The 16,747-nt window shown below is 40.7% G+C and overlaps 2 long non-coding RNA genes across 13 annotated transcripts in view; one reads left to right on the top strand and one right to left on the bottom strand.

Moving 5' to 3' along the window:
• LOC144291588 (uncharacterized) overlaps positions 1–16,747 on the top strand; it is a 156,747-nt gene that overhangs the window by 130,974 nt on the left and 9,026 nt on the right. For 6 of the 7 annotated variants that reach the window (XR_013358917.1, XR_013358918.1, XR_013358915.1 and 3 more), the window contains one exon: positions 5,812–5,937. The exons of the other annotated variant lie outside the window; for it this stretch is intronic. This is a non-coding gene — a long non-coding RNA (uncharacterized LOC144291588). The remainder of the gene's footprint in view (positions 1–5,811; positions 5,938–16,747) is intronic. 7 annotated transcript variants of the gene reach the window in all.
• Positions 4,077–16,747, bottom strand: part of LOC144291587 (uncharacterized) — a 42,151-nt gene continuing 29,480 nt past the window's right edge. For 4 of the 6 annotated variants that reach the window (XR_013358906.1, XR_013358909.1, XR_013358908.1 and 1 more), the window contains exons 3-5: positions 13,514–13,606; positions 8,927–9,075; positions 5,646–5,904 (exon numbers count right to left, since the gene is read on the bottom strand). This is a non-coding gene — a long non-coding RNA (uncharacterized LOC144291587). Of the gene's footprint in view, positions 5,202–5,645; positions 5,905–8,926; positions 9,076–13,513; positions 13,607–16,747 lie in introns of those variants that run through there. The other 2 variants (XR_013358911.1, XR_013358910.1) reach the window with 2 other exon arrangements.

The following is a 16,747-nucleotide window of genomic DNA, read 5'->3' as shown; positions in this document are numbered from 1 at the left end:
ATTCATTTTTATGGTTTCCCTCTCTTTCCCCCCATGTTCATGTGTATTCTTTCTTAAGTTCCACATATAAGTGAAATCATAGTATTTGTCTTTATCTGACTTATTTCACTTAGCATAATAGGTTCTAGCTCCACCCATGCTGCTGCAGATAGCAAGATTTCACTCTATTTGATAGCTGAGTAATATTTTATATATATAATTATATATATATTGCTGCTTCTTTATCCATTCATCTGTCAATGGACATTAAGGCTCTTTCCATAGTTTGGCTATTGTGGATGTTGCTGCTATAAACATTAGGGTACATGTATCCCTTTGAATCAGTATTTTGTACACTTTCAGTAAATACCTGCTAGTGTAACTGGTGGGTCATAGGGTAGTTCTATTTTTAACTTCTTGAGGAACCTTTATACTGTTTTACAGAGTGGCTGCACCAGTTTGTATTCCCACCAACATTGTAAAAGGGTTTCCCTTTCCCCACACCTGTTGTTTCCTGTCTTGTTAATTTAAGCCATTCTGACATGTGAGGTACTATCTCATCATGGTTTTGATTTGTATTTCCCTGATGACGAGTGATGGTGAGGATCTTCTCATGTGTCTATTAATCATCTATATTTATTCTTTGGAAAAGTGTCTATTCGTGCCCTCTGCCCGTTTCTTAACTGGATTATTTATTTTTTGGGTGTTGAATTTGATAAATCATTTGCAGATTTGATACGAACCCTTTGTCAGATACGTCATTTACAAACATCTTCCCCCATTCTATAGGGTGCCTTTTAGTTTTGTTGACTGGTTCCTTCACTGTGCAGACACTTTTTATCCTGATGAAGTGTCAATTGTTCAGTTTTGATTTTGTTTCCCTTGCCTCCAGAGACCTGTCCACTAAGAAGTTGCTAAGACCAAGGTCAATGAGTTTTCTGTCTGTGTTCTTCTCTAGGATTTTAATGGTTTCCTGTCTCACATTTATTTTTTTTATAAATTTATTTTTTTATTGGTGTTCAATTTGCCAGCATATCGAATAACACCCAGTGCTCATCCCGTCAAGTGCCCACCTCAGTGCCTGTCACCTGTCTCACATTTAGATCTTTCATCCATTTGAACTTATTTTTGTGTATGGTGTAAGAAAGTGGTTCAGTTCCATTCTTTTGCATGCAGCTGTCCAGTTCCCTCAACACCATTTGTTGAAGAGACCGTCTTTCTCCCATTGGATATTCTTTCCTGCTTTGTTGAAGATAAGTTGACTATCAAGTTGTGGGTCAATTTCGGAGTTCTCTATTCTGGTCCACTGTCTGTTTTTGTGCCAGTACCATACTGTCTTGATGATCACAGCTTTGTAATACAGCTTGAATTCTGGAATCTCAATGCCTCCAGCTTTGCTTTTCTTTTTCAAGATCGTTTTGTCTATTCAGGGTCCTTTGTGGTTCCATAGGAATTTTAGGGTTATTTGTTCCAGCTCTGTGAAACATGCTGGTGATATTTTGATAGGGATTGCACTAAATGTGTAAATTACTGTGGATAGCATAAACATTTTAACAATGTTTGTTTTTACACTCCTTGAGCATGGAATGTTTTTCCATTTCTTTGTGTCCTCTTCAATTTCTTTCATAAGTGTTCTGTAGTTTTCAGAATGCTGATGATCCCTAGGAATCTTATGTTCTTTCGGAGGCCCCTGACCTCATGGAATCTCTCTCCTGAGATGCAGATGCTGCTCTCTAGCCCCATATTCTTACCCACAGAATATAGTGATCAATTGGCTGCCACACCCATGAATGACTGCCGTGCTCTCTTGGAGGTATGACTGTTGCTTATTCCAGAAGAGAATGAAGTTCAGGGAAAGAGTAGCAAAACAGGGAAATAATCAGTAGAAAAATGAAAGGAAAATTGGGGAAAAGAAATGGGAAGGTAATGGGCATAGATGAGAAGGATGCAGAGAAGAAAAAGAATAATGGGTTATACCTATTAAGTATACACTGTGTATTGACACTGTGCCAACCACTTCATACGGGAGCAATAGTTGAAAAGTTTTTCTCAATGCCTAAAGTCATTTACTCTATAACCCTTTGCTATGGGTTGAGTTGTGTTCTGCCAAAATTAATATGTTGGAGTTCTAGTCTTCAATACCTCAGAACTTTACTGTATTTGGAGACATAGCCTTTTAGGATGAGGTCACTATAGTGGGCCCTGATCCAATCAGACTGATATCCTTATAATAGATGATTGGGACACAGACACTGCCTTAGTCCATCTGAACTGTTACAACCAGATAACACACAACCGATGGCTTATAAACAATGGAAATTTATTTCTCACAGTTCTGGAGCCTGGAAGACCAAGACCAAGCTCCAGACTTGGACCAGCAGACTCAATGTCTGTTAAGGATTCTCTTCCAGGTTCATAGACAGCCATCTCATTGTGTCCTCACACAGTGGAAGGGGCAAGGGAGCTCTGTGGAGCCTCTTCTATAAGGGCACTGATGCTATTCATGAGGGTGGCAAGCTTTGAAAGTCCCCACTATCCAATACCATTGCTTGGGGGTAGGGTGCACAAACATCCAATATATAGCAGACACATGTAGAGGAAGGATCATGTGAAGACACAGGGAGAAGACAGCCCAAGAGAGAGACCTCAGAAGACAACAGTGTTGATGGCACCCTGGTCTCAAACTTCCAGCTTCCAAAACTGAGAAAAGTAATTTTTTATTGCTTAAGCCACCTTGTTCATGTTACTTTGTTGTGGTAGTCCAAGCTGACTGATGTGTCCAGGACTTGGTTATTGGTTGAGAGGCAGGATGGCACAGAGAATAAAGTCCCAGATTGTAAATTGACAATTTGGGTTAGAGTCTCCATCCTGTTGCCACTTTTTCTTTGTAAAACGTATGTGGTGGTAACAGCAACACCAGCCCACTTGAGCTGATGTGACCTCCTTGGAGTTGAATCAGCACAGGATTTCCCATTATTACCCTAAGGGTTTCCTTATCAAAGGTCTCCTGTGTAGGCTCTATTTTGATTTACTGCCTTTCTGGGGACTTTGCTGTTTAACCATTTTTTAGCCTACCATTTCCCCAGTGGGAACTTCACTTTCATACACACTCCTTCCTCAAGCCCTGTCTCAGTTTACCACCTTTGTGTACCAGTTTTGACTCTACTTCCTTTTTCCTCCCTGAATTTTCCTGCCCCTCTGATTATTTGTGCTTAGAATTCCGTGCAGTTACATGCAATCCTTTCATCATTCTCTGTGTATTAGCTCCTTATCCCTGAGGGAGAACCCTGTGTCTTTTGCAGTTTCCATCACTGTGCTGAGCACACAGTGAGAATATGCATAAAACGAGTCCTGGACATATAAACTCTGCACGCTGCCTGCTCAAAAGCCCAGGGAAGAGAAAATGGAGACATAGTCCCAAGGAGAAAGCCACAGTCTATGTAGATTTCAGGCTCAGATAAGCTTATAGAGTGCGAGGGCCCCAGCACGATACAGACAACAGATTGCTTCCCAGAAGGTCATCATTACGTGTGAGGTATTCTTTTCTTTTATGCAACTTACTGCACCCTGTAGGAAACTGAATTTGGAGAATCAAGAGATCCATATGAGCAGGTATCACGGTGTCCATTGTGTTCAGCACCATGAGGACATCATAGTTTGGATCCTGTAAGGGTTATTCCTGACCCCTGCTTCCTCATGGCATCACATGAAGAATGGTTGTGACTGCCCCTGACTTGTGGGACACAGCCTGAGATGCTATCTAATATTTCCTTACTTATTACTTGGGTTGAAGAAAGAATCCATTAGATGAATGAATAAGATTTTTTTAAAATATATTTAATTTATTTTTTTATTCATGAGAGACACAAAAAGAGAGAGAGAGAGGCAGAGACACAGGCAGAGGTAAAAGCAGGCTCCATGCAGGGATCCTGATGTAGGACTAGATCCCAGGATTCCAGGATCACTCCCTGCACCAAACGCAGGTGCCAACCACTGAGCCACCCAGAGACCCCCCTTCAATAAGATTTTTTTTAACCTGAGTTACTAATAAAGATTACAAACATACTTAAGGAAATATCAGCAACTTAATACTGCAATGTCTGGAGAATGTTGGGGAGGGGAGACATCAGAGGACTCCAACTTTTTCAGGTTTGTAGAATTATGAGCTTGGAAGTGTGCAAACTTCAAAGCAAGACTTTGAGCAAGAAGGGACCAGTCAAGATTGATGAGGTGATGAACATCAGTGGGGATCTCCATTGCTTTGTTCTGTACAGTTGGTACGGATTTTTATGTTATTCAATATACTTATATTCCTCAAGTTGAGGACAGTTTCAGTAGCACAACCCATGGCAAAAATCATAAATATTGGACTATCTGCCAAAAGAAAAATCCAAGAGTTAGTCTTCTCTCTTATCTTGTCTCCCCTCTTCACCCACGTCCTATCCTATCTGCCTCCCTTGGGGAAGAAAAGGGTACACAGAATGCCCCAGAATTCCCCTCTGCCTTCTGTGAAAGAAGCAAGAACCACAGCTCCATCTCTGTCCAGGGACCAAGCCTTAGTTCCCTTTGGGCCCGACATCTCAGTTTAGGATGAATCCCAAAGGGCCCCTGCTGTGTCAGATGCATAGCTGAGATTGGAGTCTGTACCTTCTGACGAGGCAAGAGATAGTTGGAAGAGAGGAAAAAGCCTGAGGTCAGAACTCATGTATTCACCTAAACAGCCCCTTGGTACCTGTTGTTTTCTATCTGAATGGCATCTGTGCATCTTATTACAAGTCCATACTTTTCTCCTCCTCAGGAAAATGGCAAGTCCTTCTGCAGATTTCAGAATCATATCATGCTTATTCATGGGGATTGGGTAATAGCAATAATGGTAGTGATGAAAAAAACCAGAACTGAGGTATCACCCTCTTTGTTGAAGAGGGTGATGGCCAATGACCCAAGTTCCCATTCGAGGAGATCATGATATGACATGTTCCCAAGTGTCAGACTTTCCTGTGGAAAGCAGTTGTGTTCTCTTCATCTTCCCTCTCCTCTCCTCGTCCTCTCCTCTCCCCCTTCTCTCTTCTGACAGATGGCTCCCTCCAAACTTTGGAGAGTGAACTAGGACTTGGCCCTGTATCAGCCTTTGCTGTACATAGTAGTTAGTCTCTAGGATGGCCTGCGATCTCTTAGTATTCATGTCCTTGTATACTCTTCTCCCATGTTGTATCAGAGTTGATCTGTGCAACCAACAGGATACAACAGAAGTGAAGAAATGTTCCTTCTGATATTTGATTACTTTGAAACTGTAGTATCTCCTTCCTCCCTCCCTCTTCTCCTCCTCTTCTCCCTCTGTCATCATTTGCCCTGAGAAATGCCAGTTAGTGCTCTTCCTCCCTCCCTCCATCTCTCTTATCTCTCTTCTCTCTTCTCTTCTCTTCTCTCTATCTCTCTCTCTCTCTCTCTCTCATCACTTGCTGTGGGGGAATACATTATAAGGACATCCAGGCAGCCCACACAGAGACCCATGTAGAGAAGAACCAAGCCTGACAACTACATGGGTGATCTTGGAAGCAGGTCTTCCTGGTGACAGGCCCTGCTGACAGCTAGATTACAACTTCATGAGAAACTCAGCCAGAAGCACTTAGCTAGGCCACTTCCAAACTCCTGACCCTCAGATGCCATGAAATAATAAATGCTCATTGTTTTAAACTGCCAAGTTTTGGAGTAATGATTACACAGCAAAGATAACTAGCACAGATATATCCTTTGAGAAAATGAACACCAAGAATCCTGTGGAAATAGTTGTACCTATGCCAATAACTTCCACACGCTTTGTCTCTGTACCAGTGCAGGCAAGAAGAACTGGGTCGCAGGAAACATCATACACGTTGTAGCAGGCAGGACACTTAATGCCATTGGGTACTGAGGATTCCTGAGGCACTGAATGAAGAAAGAAAATTTTCATCTCAAAGAGTAAGCCATAAAAGGAGCTCAGAGAATTTATTATCCCCCAACCAAGATCATGCTTATTCCATGATTCCTCCACCCAAAATCAAAATTATTTAAAACTAGGATGGCATGGAGGGTGTGTGTGTGTGTGTGTGTGTGTGTGTGTGTGTGTGTGTGGAGGGGAGTAGGTATTAAGTGGAAAGATAGAGGATCTTATAGGAATTTGGTTTATTTGCTTCTTTCATGAATTGATCCTTTGCCCTGGCTGGAGAAAAATGCTTAGATGCCAGAAGGTAACTTGTGGTCTTAAAAAATACTGGTAAGAAATTTTATCATTTCAAGTTTCACATCTAAGTCTTTAATACATTTTTAGCTTATTTCTGTGAATGGCATAAAAAAGTGGTCTGGTTTCATTCTTTTGTATACATGTAGCTGCCCAGTTTTCCCAGCACATTTTTGGGAGAGACTGCCTTTTCCCCCATTGTATATTCTTCTCTCCTTTGCCATAGATAAATTGACCATACAAGCATGGGTTTATTTCTGCATTCTCTCTTCTGTTCCATTGATCTATGTGTCTGTTTTTGTGCCAGTACCATACTGTTTTGATCACTACAGCTCTGTAGTGTATCTTGAAATCTGGGATTGTGATACTTTGAGCTTTATTCCCTCAGGATTGCTTTGGCTACTCAGTCTTTTGTGGTGCAAATTTTACTTTTATTTTCTCTAGTTCTGTAAAAAATACTGTTGTATTTTGATAGGAATTGCATATCTGTAGATTGCTTGGGTAGTATGGACATTTTGACAATACTCGTTCTTCCAGTCCATAACCAAACATTGGAAGTAATTTCACATCATCTGTAGACACATTTTTCTTTATATATCTCCTTTAGCAAAGGAAATAAAACAAAAATAAACTACTGGGACTACACCAAAATAAAAAGCTTTTGCATAGCAAAGAAAATCACCAACAAAATAAAAAGGCAACCTACTGAATGAAGAAAGATATTTGCAAATTATATATATCTTTTAAATGTATAATTAAATATATAAATAATATATAACTTATAAAAAATAAAATATATAAATAATATAAACACTAATAAAAATTATATATAAATAATATTCTAAATATATAAAGAGCTTATACAACTCAATACCAAAAAAGCCCCACGAATAATCCAATTAAAAAATGGGCATGGAGGGATCCCTGGGTGGCGCAGTGGTTTGGCGCCTGCCTTTGGCCCAGGGCGCGATCCTGGAGACCCGGGATCGAATCCCACTTCGGGCTCCCGGTGCATGGAGCCTGCTTCTCCCTCTGCCTATGTCTCTGCCTCTCTCTCTCTCTCACTGTGTGCCTATCATGAATAAATAAAAATTTAAAAAAATGGGCATGGAAAAAAAAATGGGCATGGGACCTGAATAGACATTTTTCCAAGAAAGATATATAGATGGCCAACGGACACATAAAAAAAGATTCTCAACATCACTAATCATCAGGAAAATGCAAGTTCAAACTATAATGAGATATCACTTTATGCCTGTCAGAATGGCTAAAATAAAAAACATAGGAAATAACAATTATTTGTGAGGGTGCAGAGAAAATGGAATCTTTGTGTGCTGTTGGTAGGAATGCAAATTGGGGATAGCCACTGTGGAAAACAGTATGGAGGTTCCTCAAAAAAATAAAAATGGAAATTCCTTATGATCCCATAATTTCATTACTGGGGTATTTACCCAAAGAAAATGAAAAACACTAATTTGAAAAGATATATGCACCCCTATGTTTATTGTAGAATTATTTGCAATAGCTGATATATGAAAAAACAACCCGGGTGTCCATGGACTGAAGAATGGATAAAGAACACGTGATATGTATGTGTGTGTGTGTGTGTGTGTATGAATAAATAAATTTATTTATTCATTAGAGACACAGAGAAAGAGAGGCAGAGATATAGGCAGAGGGAGAAGCAGGCTCCCTTCAGGGAGCCCAGTATGGGACTCAATCCTGGGACCCCAGGATCACAACCTGAGCCAAAATCAGATGCTTAAGCACTGAGCCACCCAGGCGTGTCTATACAAGAGGATATTACACAACCATAAAAACGGATGAGATCTTTCCATTTCAAATAACATGGATGGATTTAGAGCATAAATGCTAAGTGAAATAAGGCAGTCAAGGAAAAATAAATATCTATCATGTGATTTCACTCATATATAGAATTTTAAAAATGAAACAAATTAGCAAACAAAGGTTTTTAAAAAGGCAAACAAAAACCACTCTTAAATAGCATAAACTGATGGTTGCTAGCAGGTAGGTGGGTGGAAGATGGATTATATAGGTGAAAGAGATTAAGAGTACATTTATCTTGATGAGCCCCGAGCAATATATAGAATTGTTGAATCGCTGTATTGTACACCTGAAACTAATATAATACTGTATGTTAATTATACTTCAATAAAAAAATACTGTTGAGAGAGTTAAGAAATAAATAGGCAAGGACAAACACTTTTCAACTGGAATGGAAAAGCAAACAATTTAAACCTACAAACTCATACTTAGTGTAAATCCTGAGGACCCATCCCAGCCGCCCAGCTGGCATTCAGTGTTCCTTAAAAGAAGGGCTTGTGCCTATCCCTTCACAGGAAGGAAAGACAGTCAGTGAGGAAAATCAATAGGCAGCTCAGAAGCAGAGAGACAGGTCGTAGGAAGGTACTTAGAAGACAGACATAAGGGATCCCTGGGTGGCGCAGCGGTTTGGCGCCTGCCTTTGGCCCAGGGCGCAATCCTGGAGACCTAGGATCGAGTTCCACGTCGGGCTCCCAGTGCATGGAGCCTGCTTCTCCCTCTGCCTGTGTCTCTGCCTCTCTCTCTCTCTCTCTCTCTCTCTCTCTCTCTCTGTATGACTATCATAAATAAATAAATTAAAAAAAATTAAAAAAAAGACAGACATAAGACAATGGATTGGGATAAAGGATGGGAAGGGAGGGAGAGCAGAGATGTGTTGGCACTCACCTTGGAAGTCCCCTTGGTTATAGAGCTCATCTTGGCAGCACTGGTAGTTTTACCCGAATGTTTTATTATCTCCTAGTGTTGCTGAGAAGGTCCTTGGGACACACTTGCTTGAAGAACAACCTTCTCCTCAACATATTGTAAGAGCTTCCCTGTACAGAAGCAAACCCCAGAAGGAATTTCCCCTTTGAATCATAGAGAGAGCGATGCCCAAATGGGCTACCATTATTAAAGGATTCTGTGCTTCAAATCCTTTTGTCTTTAGTCTTTCCACTTCTCAAGGAGCCCTTCTGCATTGGTCCATGGAATAAACCAGTGGAGGGATGGTTTGTTAGCACTTGTTAGAATGGGAGTGTCATACTTCAATGAGGTGATGCAGAACAAGGATTGTCCAGTCTTTTTACCAGTGTCTCCCACCCTGCCTCCTCCCACCACCCCACACCCCCAGGTCTATCTGGGTAGAATTCAACATAAGAAAGTAGGGTAAAATAGAAGATGCACAGGAAAGCTCCAGCTGGCACCAACATCAGCACTTGTCTGATCTAATCTCTGATTCCTCAGATGAAGAATCTGAGGCTCAGAGAAATGCAAAACTTGGCTAAAGTTGACTGAGAGGTGATGTGGGTCTCCTAATTTTGTCTCGTGCCTGTTGCCTCCACCACCAACTGCTCTCAACATCAGGAGAACCACAGAAAACTAGCTCTATCTGTTGCTGCCCTACCTCCCCAGTTCTTAGAGGAATAGCCAAGGGCTTGCTCGTGAAAAGAAACAGGGTCTGAGAGAATGTATTAGTATCTTCAGAGATTCACTGACACTGTTAGGGTAGAGTATACTTCCTTGTCTCACTGACAATAGACATGGTCATATGATTTGCTCTGAATACTAAAATGTGAGCAGAAATGTGTATTCTATGTTCCAGCAGAAGCTAGGGTATACTTGGAGTATGGTTCTCTCTATCTCTCTTCATTTTTTTATTGTGGTACAATGCATATAAGGTAAAAAAATACTATCTTAAAAATTTTTAAAGATTTTACTTATTTATTCATGAGACACACACACAGAGAGAGAGAGAGAGAGACAGGCAGAGATACAGGCAAAGGGAGAAGGAGGCTCCATGCAGGGAGTCCAATGTGGGGCTTGATACTGGGACTTCAGGATTATGCCCTGAGCCAAAGGCAGATGCTCAACAGCTGAGCCACCCAGGCGTCCCTATATTAAACATTTTTAATTGCACAGTTCAGTGGTGTTAATCTCCATGCTCTTTCTTCCCTCCACCATGACACCCAGCAATTCTTTAGAAAGCATCTTCTCCATCAACTTGAGTCCCAGGTTAATATGATTTAGAGTAGACATGCGGCTGACCCAGATGGTGTGAGCAAGAAATAAATCTTTAATTTTGTAGCTTCTGACACCTTGGAGTCACTTGGTATAGCAGCGGTACTTAGCCTCTTAGTACTTAGCAGTACTTAGCCTGGCTGATACCAGGATAACACATGGCTGTCATCTCTAACTTGCTGTCCACCCTGCTGGCTAAAGACCATGAAGTTTCCATGCAATAGCATCTGACTTACAACTAAGTAGAAGAAAGTGTTTCTAGCTTCTAAAATCTCAAGGTGAAGGATGCAGACCGAGAATAAAAACATCTGAAAGCAAGGGCAAATGTATACAACTGAACATGTGCTTTCATTGGCACAGGGCATGCTCAAATGGCCTGATCTTCTGCCTTGTTGAGAATGGATTTTCCTCGGATGTGAGTCTTTGAAACAGGGTGTCACAGCCAACTTTCTCATTCTAAAGAGAAAGATAGAAATGAAGAGAAGCCAGGGCAGAGGGAAACATTAGTTCTTCAGTCACTGACTATCATTTCAGGCAGGGAATTTTTATTACTGTCTACCCCTAAAAACACGTAGGAAGACACAGACCAAAGAGATGTGATGGTGTCAAGTTGTCCACCCCCAGCCTGGGGCCACCCAATGCTTGCACAATCCCTGGTAGCCTGCCACCCAAGAGTACAGGTTCTTTGAGTGACCAAGCCCTCTGGTCACTGGGCTTGACAAGGGACAGATGGTGTTTGTACTTCTTCCAAGGATAGACTATGTCATGCTTAGGCGGAGGAGGAAATAAAAGCTTCATAAACACACTCAAGCCCTCTTTATGGTATTCACTTATATACCTGGCAGATGTCCAACTCATCAAAATTCCACCCTTTTCTGAACATGTCAAATGACCAAAGTTAGGTCGAAGTTTGAGAAGGCAGAGAAGGGTCTGGAAGTGATAGAATTGGGTTGAGCACAGGCAGTGTTCATGGTGGAACCCACCCTGGAGAAAGACAACCAGTTACTCATTTCCCCCTCAATTTCTGGCCCTTGATGTACTCACCAATATCTATCATATCCCTTCTAAGAACCTGGGCCTAAGGGAAGTATAAAAGCTTACAGTTTTTTTTTTTACCTGGATTCTGGAGCCAGAGTGCCTAGGCTCAAAGCACCTAGAACAATGCTAGCATGACTAGATTTGAATAAAGTTTAGCTATAGCTGCTGCTATAATGCTCTCACTCGTCACTTTTCATAGAGCTTGTAATTCAAGAGCACAGATAGGCAGCATTTTTCTGAACCTGAGGCTTGGAAGATAAATGGGATTCAGGTAAGATTCATGTAAGCCTGTGAAAATCCCACTCCCTGAGGCCTAGAGGGAAAATGAAAAGGCAGTTGTCATGTGGAGAAACCACCAATACCAAGAATGAGGGTCCCAACCCTGAATCCCAGATTTTTGGTTATTTCAAGAGGTGGGGATGGAACTCCTCAAAAGCCAGTCTGGAGAGCTAAGAGTAAGGTGTCATCCTGAGGCCCACCACTGTTCATCTGAGACGTGGGCAAGTCAGAGTAAGGATGTACCGGCAGGTGGCCTGATAACAAGAAGTAGGGCTGCAGGTCCTGATGTGCAGGGCATTGTGCACAACATTGTGATGCTCAGACAATCTTGCCAGTAAACCAGGGGAGGTAAAGGTTATGTGCAGGTCTGGGTGGGATTCTTGGCCCAGCATAGGGATGCTTCCCTGAGACCACTGCTCAGTGAGAATCAAGACTCTACATCCAGCTGCCATGGGATCATGAAAGGAAATGACTATAAGAAAATGTCACCCTAACTACTTCTTACTACCAGCTTAAAGCACTCTTCCCCACTCACTAATTCACAGGACCAGAAGGTATTTTCTAACCCCATACGAACATGTAATGGGCAGAACATATAAGGGTGAATGAAAAAGAGTTAGGATGAAGATATGGAAGTTTTCCAGTTAACAAAATAAGCCTAGAAGTCAAAAACTAGAAAGTTTCATGTGAGGGCTATGAATGAAAGTTTGGACAGGGTGGTGTGTGTGTGAAGGTGTGCAGCAGGGAGGCATCTTGGGTTCAAATTATGAAGGTAACTGTCTTGGTTTCTTAGGACTACCATAACAGAGTGCCACCAACCAGGTAGCTTAAACAACAAAAATGTGTATTCTCACAGTTGTGGCATCTAAAAGTCTGAACATGGAGCCAGCAGGGTTGGCTCCTTCAGGAGGCTGTGGAGAAGATACTGTCCCATGCCTTTGTCCTGGCTTCTGGTGGCTGCAGCAATCTTTGTCACCCCTTGGCTTATAGACACATCACTCTGATCTCTGCCTCCATCTTCACATGGAGTTCCCTTGTGTGTCTCCCTCCTCTTTTTATAGGGATAGGGACACTAGCCGTATTAGGTTGGGGCCCACATTATTTCAGTATGACCTCATTTAACTGATAACATCAGCAATGACCCTATTTCCAAATAAGATCATATTCTCAGGTATCCAGGGCTTAGGACTTCAATATATCTCTTTTGGAGGTGCAATCAAAGTCATAACAGGAACAGAAGCCCTTGGATTCCCCCCTCTCAGTGCCCCATTCCTTCTACCTGGGTCCCTCTAACTTTGTCCTTTCATGTGTCCATCCAAGTGGCTAGCACTGCTCTCCTCAGGGACACTCTTTACTGTCTGAAAGCGGTCCATCTGAGAGTGGAAATTGGGACAGCCACTATGGAAAACAGTAGGAAGGGTCCTCAAGAAACTATAAATAGATGCACTTCTGGATATATAACTCAATGAAACAAAATCACCACCCTGAATATGTCTACACCCCATATTCATCACAGCATTATTCACCATAGCTAACCAATGGTAACAACCTAAGTATCTATCAACAAATGAATGGATGAAGGAATACTATTTGGCCATAAAGAAAATCTTGCCATTTATGACAACATGGATAGACATTGGAGGAATTATGCTAGGTGAAATAAGTCAGAGAATGATGAACACTTATAATCTCACTTACATAATAATTGATAGAAACAGAATAGATTGGTGCTTACCAGAGATAGAGGGAGAGTGTGGGGGCATACTCCTTAGTTTTGTGATCTTGGGGCTAAATTTATCCTTTTCTTTGAAAAACTTGTCATGCCCTGTCTTCCATTTTAAGTACCATCTTTATGGATAATGATCATTACAAAGAATACATGTTTGTTGCAAAAAAACCCTCAGAATGTAGAAGTATAGAATAAAAAGTGGAAGTTACCTGCCTTCTGGTGGCTTCTACATCCTGTGATTGTTTTCTGAGTGAGGATGTTCCAGGGTGTAGTCTTCCTGAGGCAACAACTGTTCTTGTAAACTGTAGAGAGGTAGTTTAAGGAAGTGGGTTTATGGATGAACATAAGATTCATCCCTAACTGGGTTCAAATTCCTACCCCTTCTGTTACTAGCTCTTCCAAAGTGGATGTTATTTCAGCTTTCCATGCCCCTCTTTATCTTTAAGCTACAAGATGATCATGGTAGTAGTCCCTATATCATGGAGTTGCTGTGAGAATTAAGTGATTTCACAAACATGGTAATTCTTGGCTACTTTTATTATTGTTTTGTATCTTCCTGCCTACTGGAGGTCTTTGAGGCAAGGAATAATGAGATAGTACAAGTTCAAGAATGTAAATTAACCAACGAAAAGCCCAATAAGGATAATAGCACTGTCTCTGAGGTGTGGATGGAAAACGTAAAAACAATTTTAAAAATTAATTTTTCCAGCTTTATTGACATATAAATGACATGTAATATTGCATAAATGTAAAGAATATAACAGTTTAAAAATATTTTTATTTAAATTCCAGTAAACAGTGTACTGCATATTAATTTGAAATATATATATATATATACTGTGAAATTACTACAATAAATTTAATTAACATCCACACCTCACATGGTTACAAATTCTTTTTCTTGTGATGTGAACTTTTAAGGTTTACATTCTTATCAACTTTCAAATATGTAATATTGTTAACTATAGTCACTGTGCTGTGCACTATATCCCCAGACCATTTCATAGGTTGCCTTTTAGTTTTGTTGATGATTCCTACACTGTGCAGAAGCATTTTGTTTTGATACAGTCCGAATAGTTTTACTAGTTTCAGAGGCAGAGCTTAGTGATTCATCAGTTGCATATAACATCCAGTGCTCATTACATCATGTGCCTGCCTTAATGTCCATCACCCATTTACCTCATCCCCTCACTCCCCTCCCCTCCAGCAACCCTGTTTGTTTCCTAGTGTTAAGAGTCTCCCATGGTTTGCCTCCCTCTCAATTTTCATCTTATTTTTCCTTCCTTTCCCCTATGTTCATCTGTCTTATTTCTTAAATTTTACGTATGTGTGAAATATTATGGTATCTGTCTTTCTCTGACTGACTTACTTCACTTAGCATCATACCCTCTATTTCTAGTCACATCACTGCAAATGGCAAGATTTCATTCTTTTTGATGGTTGGGTAATATTCCATATTATATCCATATATATTGCTTCTCCATTCACCTCTCAATGGGCATCTTGGCTCTTTCCATATTTTGGCTGTTGTACGCACTGCTGCTATAAACATTGGACTGCTTGAGCTACTTTGAATAACTATGTTTGTATCCTTTAGATAAATACCTAATAGTACAATTACTGCGTGGTAGGATGGTTTTATTTTTCAGTTTTTGAGGAACTTCCATTCTGTTTTCCACAGAGGCTGCAAAAGTCTGCATTCTCACCAAGAGTGTAAAAGGGTTCCCTTTCTCCACATCCTTGCTAACATCAGTTGTTTCCTGTCTTGTTAATTTTAGCCATTCTGACTGGTGTGAGGTGGCATCTCATTTTGGCTTTGATCTGTATTTCCCTGATGACAAGTCACGTGGAACATTTTCTCATGTGTCTGTTGGCCATGTGTATGTCTTATTTGGACAAACGTCTGTTCATGTCTTCTGTCCATTTCTCAACTGAATTTTTTGCTTGAGTTTGATAAGTTCTTTATCGATTTTGGATACTAGCCCTTGACCTGATAAGATCATTGCAAATATCTTCTCCCATTCCATAGTTGCCTTTTAGTTTTGTTGGTTTTTTCCTTTACTGTGCAAAAATTTTTATCCTGATGAGGTTTCAGTAGTTCACTTTTGCTTTTGTTTCCCTTGTCTCCAGAGACATGTCTAGAAAGAAGTTGCTGCGGCTGAGTTCAACAGATTGCTGCCTGTATTCTCCACTAGGATTTTGATGGATTCCTGTCTCACATTTAGGTGTTTCGCCCATTTTGAGCTTATCTTTGTGTATGGTGTAAGAAAGTGGTCCAGTTTCATTCTTCTGCATGTGGCTGTATAATTTTCCTAACACCATTTGTTGAAAAAATGTCTTTTTCCACTGGATGTTCTTTCCTGCTTTGTCAAAGATTAGTTGACCGTAGAGTTGATGGTCCATTTCTGGGTTCTCTATTCTGTCTCATCGATATATGTGTCTGTTTTGTATCAGAACCATACTGTCTTGATGATCAGAGCTTTGTAATACAGCTTGAAGTCCAGAATTTTGCTGCCTCCAGCTTTGGTTTTCTTTTTCAACATTACTTTGGTGATTTGAGGTCTTTTCTGGTTTCATACAAATTTTAGGGTTGTTTCATAGATCAATGGAACAGAATAGAGAATCCAGAAGTGGAACCTCAACTTTATAGCCAAATAGTATTCGACAAAGGAGGAAAGACTATCTATCCACTGGAAAAAAGACAGTCTCTTCAATAAATGGTGCTGGGAAAATTGGACATCCACGTGCAGAAGAATGAAACTAGACCACTCTCTTGCACCATCCACAAAGATAAACTCAAAATGGATGAAAGATCTTAATGTAAGACAAGATTCCATCAAAATCCTAGAGGAGAACACAGGCAACACCCTTTCTGAACTTGGCCACAGTAACTTCTTGCAAGATTAATCCATGAAGGCAAGAGAAACAAAAGCAAAAATGAATTATTGGGACTTCATCAAGATAAGAAGCTTTTGCACAGCAAAAGATACCATCAACAAAACTCAAAGACAACCTACAGAATGGGAGAGGATATTTGCAAATGACATATCAGATAAAGGGCTAGTTTCCAAGATCTATAAAGAACTTCTTAAACTCAACAGCAAAGAAACAATCCAATCATGAAATGGGCAAAAGACATGAAGAGAAATCTCACAGAGGAAGACATAGACGTGGCCAACAAGCACATGAGAAAATGCTCCGCTCACTTGCCATCAGGGAACTACAAATCAAAACCACAATGAGATCCCACCTCACACCAGTGAGAATGGGGAAAATTAACAAAGCAGGAAACCACAAATGTTGGAGAGGATGTGGAGAAAGGGGGACCCTCCTGCACTGTTGGTGGGAATGTGAACTGGTGCAGCAACTCTGGAAAACTGTGTGGAGGTTCCTCAAAGAGTTAAAAATAGATCTGCTCTATGGACCCAGCAATTGCACTGTTG

The sequence above is a fragment of the Canis aureus genome, chromosome 20, assembly GCF_053574225.1.
Source record: "Canis aureus isolate CA01 chromosome 20, VMU_Caureus_v.1.0, whole genome shotgun sequence".
Lineage (NCBI taxonomy): Eukaryota > Metazoa > Chordata > Mammalia > Carnivora > Canidae > Canis > Canis aureus.
This window is presented reverse-complemented; position numbering and strand designations above follow the sequence as displayed.